The sequence below is a fragment of the Pelobates fuscus genome, chromosome 2, assembly GCF_036172605.1.
Source record: "Pelobates fuscus isolate aPelFus1 chromosome 2, aPelFus1.pri, whole genome shotgun sequence".
Lineage (NCBI taxonomy): Eukaryota > Metazoa > Chordata > Amphibia > Anura > Pelobatidae > Pelobates > Pelobates fuscus.
In genome coordinates, this window is record NC_086318.1 from 354,096,763 (window position 1) to 354,110,576 (window position 13,814).

Below are 13,814 nucleotides of genomic sequence, written 5' to 3' on the forward strand. Positions count from 1 at the left end.
TTATTAAACCAATCTTTCAGTCTCCTTAGAGCCTGTCAAAAATTGCCAATGCTGACTGTATTTCAAGTCATCATGGCAGGGTATTGGGTAAAGTTTTCAATTAGCAATAATCACGCCTCGGATTGACCTCATGGGCTACGATACTGCCACTGCGCAAAGCTAGCTGTTCAAGTGGGCCAGCTTTTAAGAGCTACCACGTAAGGACACTTTAAGACAGCGGTGAGAAAAAGTTCATGACCATAAGCCATTGCAAAGGATTATGGGAGGCAATATTCTAATTAGGCCCGCTTCCTCCTACAGGGAAGCTTAAACCCCAACAAATTCCTCGGTCTTCTTATATGGCATCTTGGAATGGTTCCAAACCTATAACAGAGAGTGAGGGCAACCATATCTTGCAGCAAACCTTGTACAATTTTTTTTCTCTCTTTGGAAACAGTTTTGCCAAGATTCTACTACAGCAGCCATTAGGCAGAGTACACAATCCGCTGGTCTACGTTCGTCCCCAAAGTCACACATTTCATGACTCCATCGATAGGAATGACCCTTGCCTAGCACCTGTCTTCTCTTCATCCACACTCAACAGGGCTGAAAGAACATTTGTGGTGGCTTTTTCAAAATTCCATGGTGTTCATTAGTAAGTGCTAGCGACCACCCAGCTATTCCTAAGGTTTGGTCTGATTGTCTCAAGCGGCAATTCACTGCCTTGATCCAGAAAATCTTTTTTTCCCAGAAATTCAATCAAACGTTACGTTCTGTTGGAAGACGTAATATAGGTCTCCAATTCTTTATTTCTTCCATTGCATTGAAGCATACAATAAATCAAAAGAAGTCAGGATAAAAAAATGATGAAAAAAAAGCTGAAAAGTTAAAATAAAAAGTGAAATTCTGGCTTAAAACTGGTCTCCAGAAAACATAGATAATAAAAATGATCAAGCCTAGGAAATGATTGTCGCTGCCTGCTTGATGTGGAAAGTAAGAGCCAAAGAAGACGGGTGCCGTGGCTGAAATTATCCTTCGTCAGAATTGGTGAAGTTCTCTATTTTTGTCAAACAAGCAAACACAGGGGAAAGCGCGAACGCAGTCCCCCACTACCATAAATTATGCAGTTGAGTTTCCCACATTTGAGGAAATCGCAGAGGTCAACTGGTACGGAGTGCAATGAACCAGCCTCACTCTGGGAGAGCCACCTTAGGGATCATGGCTATTGCTCCCCTGCCAGGTAAGTATGACATGATGGGTACATTCAAAGGCACGCCCGCTGGGAAGCCTTTCCTTTAGGCTGTGGTGAAATAATAAAGCAAGTTTAAAAAAAAAAAAAAAAGAAGAGCAAATAAATAATCCAAATGATAGAAGGCTACAAAAGATTACCAAACCTCGTGGCTGATCGTTGTTTTCCTTAGCTACCAGTAATTTTAGTGCCTTCAGGTGGTTAGGTGTGAATAATTGAGCTGGATTCAGGGTGCGAAGGAGCAATTTGCATAAAGGCAAATGCTAGGCCAATGAGCCGAAGGATGGGAATTCGTAGCATGTAGTGAGAATAGTGTGCTGCCGGAAACAAGTGGATTCAGTGGGAGAGAAAGGTAAAAGGGAAATGCAAGGAAGCCAGCGGAAGGAATGGTGCAACAGAGCTCAGGAAGAAACGGGAGTCACGTAAGACACGCCCTAGACATGGGGCGCCATAAACTTTTTTTAAACCAATCTTTCAGTCTCCTTAGAGCCTGTCAAAAATTGCCAATGCTGACTGTATTTCAAGTCATCATGGCGGGGTATTGGGTAAAGTTTTCAATTAGCAATAATCACGCCTCGGATTGACCTCATGGGCTACGATACTGCCACTGCGCAAAGTTAACTGTTCAAGTGGGCCAGCTTTTAAGAGCTACCACGTAAGGACACTTTAAGACAGCGGTGAGAAAAAGTTCATGACCATAAGCCATTGCAAAGGATTGTGGGAGGCAATATTCTAATTAGGCCCGCTTCCTCCTACAGGGAAGCTTAAACCCCAACAAATTCCTCGGTCTTCTTATATGGCATCTTGGAATGGTTCCAAACCTATAACAGAGAGTGAGGGCAACCATATCTTGCAGCAAACCTTGTACAATTTTTTTTCTCTCTTTGGAAACAGTTTTGCCAAGATTCTACTACAGCAGCCATTAGGCAGAGTACACAATCCGCTGGTCTACGTTCGTCCCCAAAGTCACACATTTCATGACTCCATCGATAGGAATGACCCTTGCCTAGCACCTGTCTTCTCTTCATCCACACTCAACAGGGCTGAAAGAACATTTGTGGTGGCTTTTTCAAAATTCCATGGTGTTCATTAGTAAGTGCTAGCGACCACCCAGCTATTCCTAAGGTTTGGTCTGATTGTCTCAAGCGGCAATTCACTGCCTTGATCCAGAAAATCTTTTTTTCCCAGAAATTCAATCAAACGTTACGTTCTGTTGGAAGACGTAATATAGGTCTCCAATTCTTTATTTCTTCCATTGCATTGAAGCATACAATAAATCAAAAGAAGTCAGGATAAAAAAATGATGAAAAAAAAGCTGAAAAGTTAAAATAAAAAGTGAAATTCTGGCTTAAAACTGGTCTCCAGAAAACATAGATAATAAAAATGATCAAGCCTAGGAAATGATTGTCGCTGCCTGCTTGATGCGGAAAGTAAGAGCCAAAGAATACGGGTGCCGTGGCTGAAATTGTCCTTCATCAGAATTGGTGAAGTTCTCTATTTTTGTCAAACAAGCAAAAACAGGGGAAAGCGCGAACGCAGTCCCCCACTACCATAAATTATGCAGTCGAGTTTCCCACATTTGAGGAAATCGCAGAGGTCAACTGGTACGGAGTGCAATGAACCAGCCTCACTCTGGGAGAGCCACCTTAGGGATCATGGCTATTGCTCCCCTGCCAGGTAAGTATGACATGACGGGTACATTCAAAGGCACGCCCGCTGGGAAGCCTTTCCTTTAGGCTGTGGTGAAATAATAAAGCAAGTTAAAAAAAAAAAAAAAGCAAATAAATAATCCAAATGATAGAAGGCTACAAAAGATTACCAAACCTCGTGGCTGATCGTTGTTTTCCTTAGCTACCAGTAATTTTAGTGCCTTCAGGTGGTTAGGTGTGAATAATTGAGCTGGATTCAGGGTGCGAAGGAGCAATTTGCATAAAGGCAAATGCTAGGCCAATGAGCCGAAGGATGGGAATTCGTAGCATGTAGTGAGAATAGTGTGCTGCCGGAAACAAGTGGATTCAGTGGGAGAGAAAGGTAAAAGGGAAATGCAAGGAAGCCAGCGGAAGGAATGGTGCAACAGAGCTCAGGAAGAAACGGGAGTCACGTAAGACACGCCCTAGACATGGGGCGCCATAAACTTTTTTTAAACCAATCTTTCAGTCCCCTTAGAGCCTGTCAAAAATTGCCAATGCTGACTGTATTTCAAGTCATCATGGCGGGGTATTGGGTAAAGTTTTCAATTAGCAATAATCACGCCTCGGATTGACCTCATGGGCTACGATACTGCCACTGCGCAAAGATAACTGTTCAAGTGGGCCAGCTTTTAAGAGCTACCACGTAAGGACACTTTAAGACAGCGGTGAGAAAAAGTTCATGACCATAAGCCATTGCAAAGGATTGTGGGAGGCAATATTCTAATTAGGCCCGCTTCCTCCTACAGGGAAGCTTAAACCCCAACAAATTCCTCGGTCTTCTTATATGGCATCTTGGAATGGTTCCAAACCTATAACAGAGAGTGAGGGCAACCATATCTTGCAGCAAACCTTGTACAATTTTTTTTCTCTCTTTGGAAACGGTTTTGCCAAGATTCTACTACAGCAGCCATTAGGCAGAGTACACAATCCGCTGGTCTACGTTCGTCCCCAAAGTCACACATTTCATGACTCCATCGATAGGAATGACCCTTGCCTAGCACCTGTCTTCTCTTCATCCACACTCAACAGGGCTGAAAGAACATTTGTGGTGGCTTTTTCAAAATTCCATGGTGTTCATTAGTAAGTGCTAGCGACCACCCAGCTATTCCTAAGGTTTGGTCTGATTGTCTCAAGCGGCAATTCACTGCCTTGATCCAGAAATTTTTTTTTTCCCAGAAATTCAATCAAACGTTACGTTCTGTTGGAAGACGTAATATAGGTCTCCAATTCTTTATTTCTTCCATTGCATTGAAGCATACAATAAATCAAAAGAAGTCAGGATAAAAAAATGATGAAAAAAAAGCTGAAAAGTTAAAATAAAAAGTGAAATTCTGGCTTAAAACTGGTCTCCAGAAAACATAGATAATAAAAATGATCAAGCCTAGGAAATGATTGTCGCTGCCTGCTTGATGCGGAAAGTAAGAGCCAAAGAAGACGGGTGCCGTGGCTGAAATTATCCTTCGTCAGAATTGGTGAAGTTCTCTATTTTTGTCAAACAAGCAAACACAGGGGAAAGCGCGAATGCAGTCCCCCACTACCATAAATTATGCAGTCGAGTTTCCCACATTTGAGGAAATCGCAGAGGTCAACTGGTACGGAGTGCAATGAACCAGCCTCACTCTGGGAGAGCCACCTTAGGGATCATGGCTATTGCTCCCCTGCCAGGTAAGTATGACATGATGGGTACATTCAAAGGCACGCCCGCTGGGAAGCCTTTCCTTTAGGCTGTGGTGAAATAATAAAGTAAGTTTAAAAAAAAAAAAAAGCAAATAAATAATCCAAATGATAGAAGGCTACAAAAGATTACCAAACCTCGTGGCTGATCGTTGTTTTCCTTAGCTACCAGTAATTTTAGTGCCTTCAGGTGGTTAGGTGTGAATAATTGAGCTGGATTCAGGGTGCGAAGGAGCAATTTGCATAAAGGCAAATGCTAGGCCAATGAGCCGAAGGATGGGAATTCGTAGCATGTAGTGAGAATAGTGTGCTGCCGGAAACAAGTGAATTCAGTGGGAGAGAAAGGTAAAAGGGAAATGCTAAGAAGCCAGCGGAAGGAATGGTGCAACAGAGCTCAGGAAGAAACGGGAGTCACGTAAGACACGCCCTAGACATGGGGCGCCATAAACTTTTATTAAACCAATCTTTCAGTCTCCTTAGAGCCTGTCAAAAATTGCCAATGCTGACTGTATTTCAAGTCATCATGGCAGGGTATTGGGTAAAGTTTTCAATTAGCAATAATCACGCCTCGGATTGACCTCATGGGCTACGATACTGCCACTGCGCAAAGCTAGCTGTTCAAGTGGGCCAGCTTTTAAGAGCTACCACGTAAGGACACTTTAAGACAGCGGTGAGAAAAAGTTCATGACCATAAGCCATTGCAAAGGATTATGGGAGGCAATATTCTAATTAGGCCCGCTTCCTCCTACAGGGAAGCTTAAACCCCAACAAATTCCTCGGTCTTCTTATATGGCATCTTGGAATGGTTCCAAACCTATAACAGAGAGTGAGGGCAACCATATCTTGCAGCAAACCTTGTACAATTTTTTTTCTCTCTTTGGAAACAGTTTTGCCAAGATTCTACTACAGCAGCCATTAGGCAGAGTACACAATCCGCTGGTCTACGTTCGTCCCCAAAGTCACACATTTCATGACTGCATCGATAGGAATGACCCTTGCCTAGCACCTGTCTTCTCTTCATCCACACTCAACAGGGCTGAAAGAACATTTGTGGTGGCTTTTTCAAAATTCCATGGTGTTCATTAGTAAGTGCTAGCGACCACCCAGCTATTCCTAAGGTTTGGTCTGATTGTCTCAAGCGGCAATTCACTGCCTTGATCCAGAAAATCTTTTTTTCCCAGAAATTCAATCAAACGTTACGTTCTGTTGGAAGACGTAATATAGGTCTCCAATTCTTTATTTCTTCCATTGCATTGAAGCATACAATAAATCAAAAGAAGTCAGGATAAAAAAATGATGAAAAAAAAGCTGAAAAGTTAAAATAAAAAGTGAAATTCTGGCTTAAAACTGGTCTCCAGAAAACATAGATAATAAAAATGATCAAGCCTAGGAAATGATTGTCGCTGCCTGCTTGATGTGGAAAGTAAGAGCCAAAGAAGACGGGTGCCGTGGCTGAAATTATCCTTCATCAGAATTGGTGAAGTTCTCTATTTTTGTCAAACAAGCAAACACAGGGGAAAGCGCGAACGCAGTCCCCCACTACCATAAATTATGCAGTCGAGTTTCCCACATTTGAGGAAATCGCAGAGGTCAACTGGTACGGAGTGCAATGAACCAGCCTCACTCTGGGAGAGCCACCTTAGGGAGCATGGCTATTGCTCCCCTGCCAGGTAAGTATGACATGACGGGTACATTCAAAGGCACGCCCGCTGGGAAGCCTTTCCTTTAGGCTGTGGTGAAATAATAAAGCAAGTTAAAAAAAAAAAAAAAGAAGAGCAAATAAATAATCCAAATGATAGAAGGCTACAAAAGATTACCAAACCTCGTGGCTGATCGTTGTTTTCCTTAGCTACCAGTAATTTTAGTGCCTTCAGGTGGTTAGGTGTGAATAATTGAGCTGGATTCAGGGTGCGAAGGAGCAATTTGCATAAAGGCAAATGCTAGGCCAATGAGCCGAAGGATGGGAATTCGTAGCATGTAGTGAGAATAGTGTGCTGCCGGAAACAAGTGGATTCAGTGGGAGAGAAAGGTAAAAGGGAAATGCAAGGAAGCCAGCGGAAGGAATGGTGCAACAGAGCTCAGGAAGAAACAGGAGTCACGTAAGACACGCCCTAGACATGGGGCGCCATAAACTTTTATTAAACCAATCTTTCAATCTCCTTAGAGCCTGTCAAAAATTGCCAATGCTGACTGTATTTCAAGTCATCATGGCAGGGTATTGGGTAAAGTTTTCAATTAGCAATAATCACGCCTCGGATTGACCTCATGGGCTACGATACTGCCACTGCGCAAAGCTAGCTGTTCAAGTGGGCCAGCTTTTAAGAGCTACCACGTAAGGACACTTTAAGACAGCGGTGAGAAAAAGTTCATGACCATAAGCCATTGCAAAGGATTATGGGAGGCAATATTCTAATTAGGCCCGCTTCCTCCTACAGGGAAGCTTAAACCCCAACAAATTCCTCGGTCTTCTTATATGGCATCTTGGAATGGTTCCAAACCTATAACAGAGAGTGAGGGCAACCATATCTTGCAGCAAACCTTGTACAATTTTTTTTCTCTCTTTGGAAACAGTTTTGCCAAGATTCTACTACAGCAGCCATTAGGCAGAGTACACAATCCGCTGGTCTACGTTCGTCCCCAAAGTCACACATTTCATGACTGCATCGATAGGAATGACCCTTGCCTAGCACCTGTCTTCTCTTCATCCACACTCAACAGGGCTGAAAGAACATTTGTGGTGGCTTTTTCAAAATTCCATGGTGTTCATTAGTAAGTGCTAGCGACCACCCAGCTATTCCTAAGGTTTGGTCTGATTGTCTCAAGCGGCAATTCACTGCCTTGATCCAGAAAATCTTTTTTTCCCAGAAATTCAATCAAACGTTACGTTCTGTTGGAAGACGTAATATAGGTCTCCAATTCTTTATTTCTTCCATTGCATTGAAGCATACAATAAATCAAAAGAAGTCAGGATAAAAAAATGATGAAAAAAAAGCTGAAAAGTTAAAATAAAAAGTGAAATTCTGGCTTAAAACTGGTCTCCAGAAAACATAGATAATAAAAATGATCAAGCCTAGGAAATGATTGTCGCTGCCTGCTTGATGTGGAAAGTAAGAGCCAAAGAAGACGGGTGCCGTGGCTGAAATTATCCTTCATCAGAATTGGTGAAGTTCTCTATTTTTGTCAAACAAGCAAACACAGGGGAAAGCGCGAACGCAGTCCCCCACTACCATAAATTATGCAGTCGAGTTTCCCACATTTGAGGAAATCGCAGAGGTCAACTGGTACGGAGTGCAATGAACCAGCCTCACTCTGGGAGAGCCACCTTAGGGAGCATGGCTATTGCTCCCCTGCCAGGTAAGTATGACATGACGGGTACATTCAAAGGCACGCCCGCTGGGAAGCCTTTCCTTTAGGCTGTGGTGAAATAATAAAGCAAGTTAAAAAAAAAAAAAAAGAAGAGCAAATAAATAATCCAAATGATAGAAGGCTACAAAAGATTACCAAACCTCGTGGCTGATCGTTGTTTTCCTTAGCTACCAGTAATTTTAGTGCCTTCAGGTGGTTAGGTGTGAATAATTGAGCTGGATTCAGGGTGCGAAGGAGCAATTTGCATAAAGGCAAATGCTAGGCCAATGAGCCGAAGGATGGGAATTCGTAGCATGTAGTGAGAATAGTGTGCTGCCGGAAACAAGTGGATTCAGTGGGAGAGAAAGGTAAAAGGGAAATGCAAGGAAGCCAGCGGAAGGAATGGTGCAACAGAGCTCAGGAAGAAACGGGAGTCACGTAAGACACGCCCTAGACATGGGGCGCCATAAACTTTTTTTAAACCAATCTTTCAGTCCCCTTAGAGCCTGTCAAAAATTGCCAATGCTGACTGTATTTCAAGTCATCATGGCGGGGTATTGGGTAAAGTTTTCAATTAGCAATAATCACGCCTCGGATTGACCTCATGGGCTACGATACTGCCACTGCGCAAAGATAACTGTTCAAGTGGGCCAGCTTTTAAGAGCTACCACGTAAGGACACTTTAAGACAGCGGTGAGAAAAAGTTCATGACCATAAGCCATTGCAAAGGATTGTGGGAGGCAATATTCTAATTAGGCCCGCTTCCTCCTACAGGGAAGCTTAAACCCCAACAAATTCCTCGGTCTTCTTATATGGCATCTTGGAATGGTTCCAAACCTATAACAGAGAGTGAGGGCAACCATATCTTGCAGCAAACCTTGTACAATTTTTTTTCTCTCTTTGGAAACGGTTTTGCCAAGATTCTACTACAGCAGCCATTAGGCAGAGTACACAATCCGCTGGTCTACGTTCGTCCCCAAAGTCACACATTTCATGACTCCATCGATAGGAATGACCCTTGCCTAGCACCTGTCTTCTCTTCATCCACACTCAACAGGGCTGAAAGAACATTTGTGGTGGCTTTTTCAAAATTCCATGGTGTTCATTAGTAAGTGCTAGCGACCACCCAGCTATTCCTAAGGTTTGGTCTGATTGTCTCAAGCGGCAATTCACTGCCTTGATCCAGAAATTTTTTTTTTCCCAGAAATTCAATCAAACGTTACGTTCTGTTGGAAGACGTAATATAGGTCTCCAATTCTTTATTTCTTCCATTGCATTGAAGCATACAATAAATCAAAAGAAGTCAGGATAAAAAAATGATGAAAAAAAAGCTGAAAAGTTAAAATAAAAAGTGAAATTCTGGCTTAAAACTGGTCTCCAGAAAACATAGATAATAAAAATGATCAAGCCTAGGAAATGATTGTCGCTGCCTGCTTGATGCGGAAAGTAAGAGCCAAAGAAGACGGGTGCCGTGGCTGAAATTATCCTTCGTCAGAATTGGTGAAGTTCTCTATTTTTGTCAAACAAGCAAACACAGGGGAAAGCGCGAACGCAGTCCCCCACTACCATAAATTATGCAGTCGAGTTTCCCACATTTGAGGAAATCGCAGAGGTCAACTGGTACGGAGTGCAATGAACCAGCCTCACTCTGGGAGAGCCACCTTAGGGATCATGGCTATTGCTCCCCTGCCAGGTAAGTATGACATGACGGGTACATTCAAAGGCACGCCCGCTGGGAAGCCTTTCCTTTAGGCTGTGGTGAAATAATAAAGCAAGTTAAAAAAAAAAAAAAAGCAAATAAATAATCCAAATGATAGAAGGCTACAAAAGATTACCAAACCTCGTGGCTGATCGTTGTTTTCCTTAGCTACCAGTAATTTTAGTGCCTTCAGGTGGTTAGGTGTGAATAATTGAGCTGGATTCAGGGTGCGAAGGAGCAATTTGCATAAAGGCAAATGCTAGGCCAATGAGCCGAAGGATGGGAATTCGTAGCATGTAGTGAGAATAGTGTGCTGCCGGAAACAAGTGAATTCAGTGGGAGAGAAAGGTAAAAGGGAAATGCTAAGAAGCCAGCGGAAGGAATGGTGCAACAGAGCTCAGGAAGAAACGGGAGTCACGTAAGACACGCCCTAGACATGGGGCGCCATAAACTTTTATTAAACCAATCTTTCAGTCTCCTTAGAGCCTGTCAAAAATTGCCAATGCTGACTGTATTTCAAGTCATCATGGCGGGGTATTGGGTAAAGTTTTCAATTAGCAATAATCACGCCTCGGATTGACCTCATGGGCTACGATACTGCCACTGCGCAAAGCTAGCTGTTCAAGTGGGCCAGCTTTTAAGAGCTACCACGTAAGGACACTTTAAGACAGCGGTGAGAAAAAGTTCATGACCATAAGCCATTGCAAAGGATTATGGGAGGCAATATTCTAATTAGGCCCGCTTCCTCCTACAGGGAAGCTTAAACCCCAACAAATTCCTCGGTCTTCTTATATGGCATCTTGGAATGGTTCCAAACCTATAACAGAGAGTGAGGGCAACCATATCTTGCAGCAAACCTTGTACAATTTTTTTTCTCTCTTTGGAAACAGTTTTGCCAAGATTCTACTACAGCAGCCATTAGGCAGAGTACACAATCCGCTGGTCTACGTTCGTCCCCAAAGTCACACATTTCATGACTCCATCGATAGGAATGACCCTTGCCTAGCACCTGTCTTCTCTTCATCCACACTCAACAGGGCTGAAAGAACATTTGTGGTGGCTTTTTCAAAATTCCATGGTGTTCATTAGTAAGTGCTAGCGACCACCCAGCTATTCCTAAGGTTTGGTCTGATTGTCTCAAGCGGCAATTCACTGCCTTGATCCAGAAAATCTTTTTTTCCCAGAAATTCAATCAAACGTTACGTTCTGTTGGAAGACGTAATATAGGTCTCCAATTCTTTATTTCTTCCATTGCATTGAAGCATACAATAAATCAAAAGAAGTCAGGATAAAAAAATGATGAAAAAAAAGCTGAAAAGTTAAACTAAAAAGTGAAATTCTGGCTTAAAACTGGTCTCCAGAAAACATAGATAATAAAAATGATCAAGCCTAGGAAATGATTGTCGCTGCCTGCTTGATGTGGAAAGTAAGAGCCAAAGAAGACGGGTGCCGTGGCTGAAATTATCCTTCATCAGAATTGGTGAAGTTCTCTATTTTTGTCAAACAAGCAAACACAGGGGAAAGCGCGAACGCAGTCCCCCACTACCATAAATTATACAGTCGAGTTTCCCACATTTGAGGAAATCGCAGAGGTCAACTGGTACGGAGTGCAATGAACCAGCCTCACTCTGGGAGAGCCACCTTAGGGATCATGGCTATTGCTCCCCTGCCAGGTAAGTATGACATGATGGGTACATTCAAAGGCACGCCCGCTGGGAAGCCTTTCCTTTAGGCTGTGGTGAAATAATAAAGCAAGTTTAAAAAAAAAAAAAAAAGAAGAGCAAATAAATAATCCAAATGATAGAAGGCTACAAAAGATTACCAAACCTCGTGGCTGATCGTTGTTTTCCTTAGCTACCAGTAATTTTAGTGCCTTCAGGTGGTTAGGTGTGAATAATTGAGCTGGATTCAGGGTGCGAAGGAGCAATTTGCATAAAGGCAAATGCTAGGCCAATGAGCCGAAGGATGGGAATTCGTAGCATGTAGTGAGAATAGTGTGCTGCCGGAAACAAGTGGATTCAGTGGGAGAGAAAGGTAAAAGGGAAATGCAAGGAAGCCAGCGGAAGGAATGGTGCAACAGAGCTCAGGAAGAAACGGGAGTCACGTAAGACACGCCCTAGACATGGGGCGCCATAAACTTTTTTTAAACCAATCTTTCAGTCTCCTTAGAGCCTGTCAAAAATTGCCAATGCTGACTGTATTTCAAGTCATCATGGCGGGGTATTGGGTAAAGTTTTCAATTAGCAATAATCACGCCTCGGATTGACCTCATGGGCTACGATACTGCCACTGCGCAAAGTTAACTGTTCAAGTGGGCCAGCTTTTAAGAGCTACCACATAAGGACACTTTAAGACAGCGGTGAGAAAAAGTTCATGACCATAAGCCATTGCAAAGGATTGTGGGAGGCAATATTCTAATTAGGCCCGCTTCCTCCTACAGGGAAGCTTAAACCCCAACAAATTCCTCGGTCTTCTTATATGGCATCTTGGAATGGTTCCAAACCTATAACAGAGAGTGAGGGCAACCATATCTTGCAGCAAACCTTGTACAATTTTTTTTCTCTCTTTGGAAACAGTTTTGCCAAGATTCTACTACAGCAGCCATTAGGCAGAGTACACAATCCGCTGGTCTACGTTCGTCCCCAAAGTCACACATTTCATGACTCCATCGATAGGAATGACCCTTGCCTAGCACCTGTCTTCTCTTCATCCACACTCAACAGGGCTGAAAGAACATTTGTGGTGGCTTTTTCAAAATTCCATGGTGTTCATTAGTAAGTGCTAGCGACCACCCAGCTATTCCTAAGGTTTGGTCTGATTGTCTCAAGCGGCAATTCACTGCCTTGATCCAGAAAATCTTTTTTTCCCAGAAATTCAATCAAACGTTACGTTCTGTTGGAAGACGTAATATAGGTCTCCAATTCTTTATTTCTTCCATTGCATTGAAGCATACAATAAATCAAAAGAAGTCAGGATAAAAAAATGATGAAAAAAAAGCTGAAAAGTTAAAATAAAAAGTGAAATTCTGGCTTAAAACTGGTCTCCAGAAAACATAGATAATAAAAATGATCAAGCCTAGGAAATGATTGTCGCTGCCTGCTTGATGTGGAAAGTAAGAGCCAAAGAAGACGGGTGCCGTGGCTGAAATTATCCTTCATCAGAATTGGTGAAGTTCTCTATTTTTGTCAAACAAGCAAACACAGGGGAAAGCGCGAACGCAGTCCCCCACTACCATAAATTATGCAGTCGAGTTTCCCACATTTGAGGAAATCGCAGAGGTCAACTGGTACGGAGTGCAATGAACCAGCCTCACTCTGGGAGAGCCACCTTAGGGATCATGGCTATTGCTCCCCTGCCAGGTAAGTATGACATGACGGGTACATTCAAAGGCACGCCCGCTGGGAAGCCTTTCCTTTAGGCTGTGGTGAAATAATAAAGCAAGTTAAAAAAAAAAAAAAAGCAAATAAATAATCCAAATGATAGAAGGCTACAAAAGATTACCAAACCTCGTGGCTGATCGTTGTTTTCCTTAGCTACCAGTAATTTTAGTGCCTTCAGGTGGTTAGGTGTGAATAATTGAGCTGGATTCAGGGTGCGAAGGAGCAATTTGCATAAAGGCAAATGCTAGGCCAATGAGCCGAAGGATGGGAATTCGTAGCATGTAGTGAGAATAGTGTGCTGCCGGAAACAAGTGAATTCAGTGGGAGAGAAAGGTAAAAGGGAAATGCTAAGAAGCCAGCGGAAGGAATGGTGCAACAGAGCTCAGGAAGAAACGGGAGTCACGTAAGACACGCCCTAGACATGGGGCGCCATAAACTTTTATTAAACCAATCTTTCAGTCTCCTTAGAGCCTGTCAAAAATTGCCAATGCTGACTGTATTTCAAGTCATCATGGCGGGGTATTGGGTAAAGTTTTCAATTAGCAATAATCACGCCTCGGATTGACCTCATGGGCTACGATACTGCCACTGCGCAAAGCTAGCTGTTCAAGTGGGCCAGCTTTTAAGAGCTACCACGTAAGGACACTTTAAGACAGCGGTGAGAAAAAGTTCATGACCATAAGCCATTGCAAAGGATTATGGGAGGCAATATTCTAATTAGGCCCGCTTCCTCCTACAGGGAAGCTTAAACCCCAACAAATTCCTCGGTCTTCTTATATGGCATCTTGGAATGGTTC

General features: G+C 42.9%; 17 non-coding genes across 17 annotated transcripts; all 17 read right to left on the bottom strand.

Annotated features, from left to right (window-relative positions):
• Positions 1–20: 20 nt before the first annotated feature.
• LOC134593279 (U4 spliceosomal RNA) lies at positions 21–161 on the bottom strand. The gene has a single exon (XR_010089783.1). It is a non-coding gene; the product is annotated as a U4 spliceosomal RNA (small nuclear RNA).
• Positions 162–1,060: 899 nt separating this feature from the next.
• On the bottom strand, positions 1,061–1,227 carry LOC134590916 (U1 spliceosomal RNA). The gene has a single exon (XR_010087770.1). It is a non-coding gene; the product is annotated as a U1 spliceosomal RNA (small nuclear RNA).
• A 479-nt stretch (positions 1,228–1,706) lies between these two features.
• LOC134592857 (U4 spliceosomal RNA) lies at positions 1,707–1,847 on the bottom strand. Its single transcript, XR_010089423.1, has one exon. It is a non-coding gene; the product is annotated as a U4 spliceosomal RNA (small nuclear RNA).
• An 899-nt stretch (positions 1,848–2,746) lies between these two features.
• On the bottom strand, positions 2,747–2,913 carry LOC134589946 (U1 spliceosomal RNA). The gene has a single exon (XR_010086944.1). It is a non-coding gene; the product is annotated as a U1 spliceosomal RNA (small nuclear RNA).
• A 472-nt stretch (positions 2,914–3,385) lies between these two features.
• LOC134593068 (U4 spliceosomal RNA) lies at positions 3,386–3,526 on the bottom strand. Its single transcript, XR_010089604.1, has one exon. It is a non-coding gene; the product is annotated as a U4 spliceosomal RNA (small nuclear RNA).
• An 899-nt stretch (positions 3,527–4,425) lies between these two features.
• Positions 4,426–4,592, bottom strand: LOC134590991 (U1 spliceosomal RNA). The gene has a single exon (XR_010087835.1). It is a non-coding gene; the product is annotated as a U1 spliceosomal RNA (small nuclear RNA).
• A 472-nt stretch (positions 4,593–5,064) lies between these two features.
• On the bottom strand, positions 5,065–5,205 carry LOC134593280 (U4 spliceosomal RNA). Its single transcript, XR_010089784.1, has one exon. It is a non-coding gene; the product is annotated as a U4 spliceosomal RNA (small nuclear RNA).
• Positions 5,206–6,104: 899 nt separating this feature from the next.
• Positions 6,105–6,271, bottom strand: LOC134590653 (U1 spliceosomal RNA). The gene has a single exon (XR_010087545.1). It is a non-coding gene; the product is annotated as a U1 spliceosomal RNA (small nuclear RNA).
• A 477-nt stretch (positions 6,272–6,748) lies between these two features.
• LOC134593281 (U4 spliceosomal RNA) lies at positions 6,749–6,889 on the bottom strand. The gene has a single exon (XR_010089785.1). It is a non-coding gene; the product is annotated as a U4 spliceosomal RNA (small nuclear RNA).
• An 899-nt stretch (positions 6,890–7,788) lies between these two features.
• Positions 7,789–7,955, bottom strand: LOC134590654 (U1 spliceosomal RNA). Its single transcript, XR_010087546.1, has one exon. It is a non-coding gene; the product is annotated as a U1 spliceosomal RNA (small nuclear RNA).
• A 477-nt stretch (positions 7,956–8,432) lies between these two features.
• Positions 8,433–8,573, bottom strand: LOC134593069 (U4 spliceosomal RNA). The gene has a single exon (XR_010089605.1). It is a non-coding gene; the product is annotated as a U4 spliceosomal RNA (small nuclear RNA).
• An 899-nt stretch (positions 8,574–9,472) lies between these two features.
• On the bottom strand, positions 9,473–9,639 carry LOC134589947 (U1 spliceosomal RNA). The gene has a single exon (XR_010086945.1). It is a non-coding gene; the product is annotated as a U1 spliceosomal RNA (small nuclear RNA).
• Positions 9,640–10,111: 472 nt separating this feature from the next.
• On the bottom strand, positions 10,112–10,252 carry LOC134592348 (U4 spliceosomal RNA). Its single transcript, XR_010088988.1, has one exon. It is a non-coding gene; the product is annotated as a U4 spliceosomal RNA (small nuclear RNA).
• Positions 10,253–11,151: 899 nt separating this feature from the next.
• On the bottom strand, positions 11,152–11,318 carry LOC134590467 (U1 spliceosomal RNA). The gene has a single exon (XR_010087387.1). It is a non-coding gene; the product is annotated as a U1 spliceosomal RNA (small nuclear RNA).
• Positions 11,319–11,797: 479 nt separating this feature from the next.
• On the bottom strand, positions 11,798–11,938 carry LOC134592858 (U4 spliceosomal RNA). Its single transcript, XR_010089424.1, has one exon. It is a non-coding gene; the product is annotated as a U4 spliceosomal RNA (small nuclear RNA).
• Positions 11,939–12,837: 899 nt separating this feature from the next.
• On the bottom strand, positions 12,838–13,004 carry LOC134589948 (U1 spliceosomal RNA). Its single transcript, XR_010086946.1, has one exon. It is a non-coding gene; the product is annotated as a U1 spliceosomal RNA (small nuclear RNA).
• Positions 13,005–13,476: 472 nt separating this feature from the next.
• LOC134592349 (U4 spliceosomal RNA) lies at positions 13,477–13,617 on the bottom strand. Its single transcript, XR_010088989.1, has one exon. It is a non-coding gene; the product is annotated as a U4 spliceosomal RNA (small nuclear RNA).
• Positions 13,618–13,814: the final 197 nt, after the last annotated feature.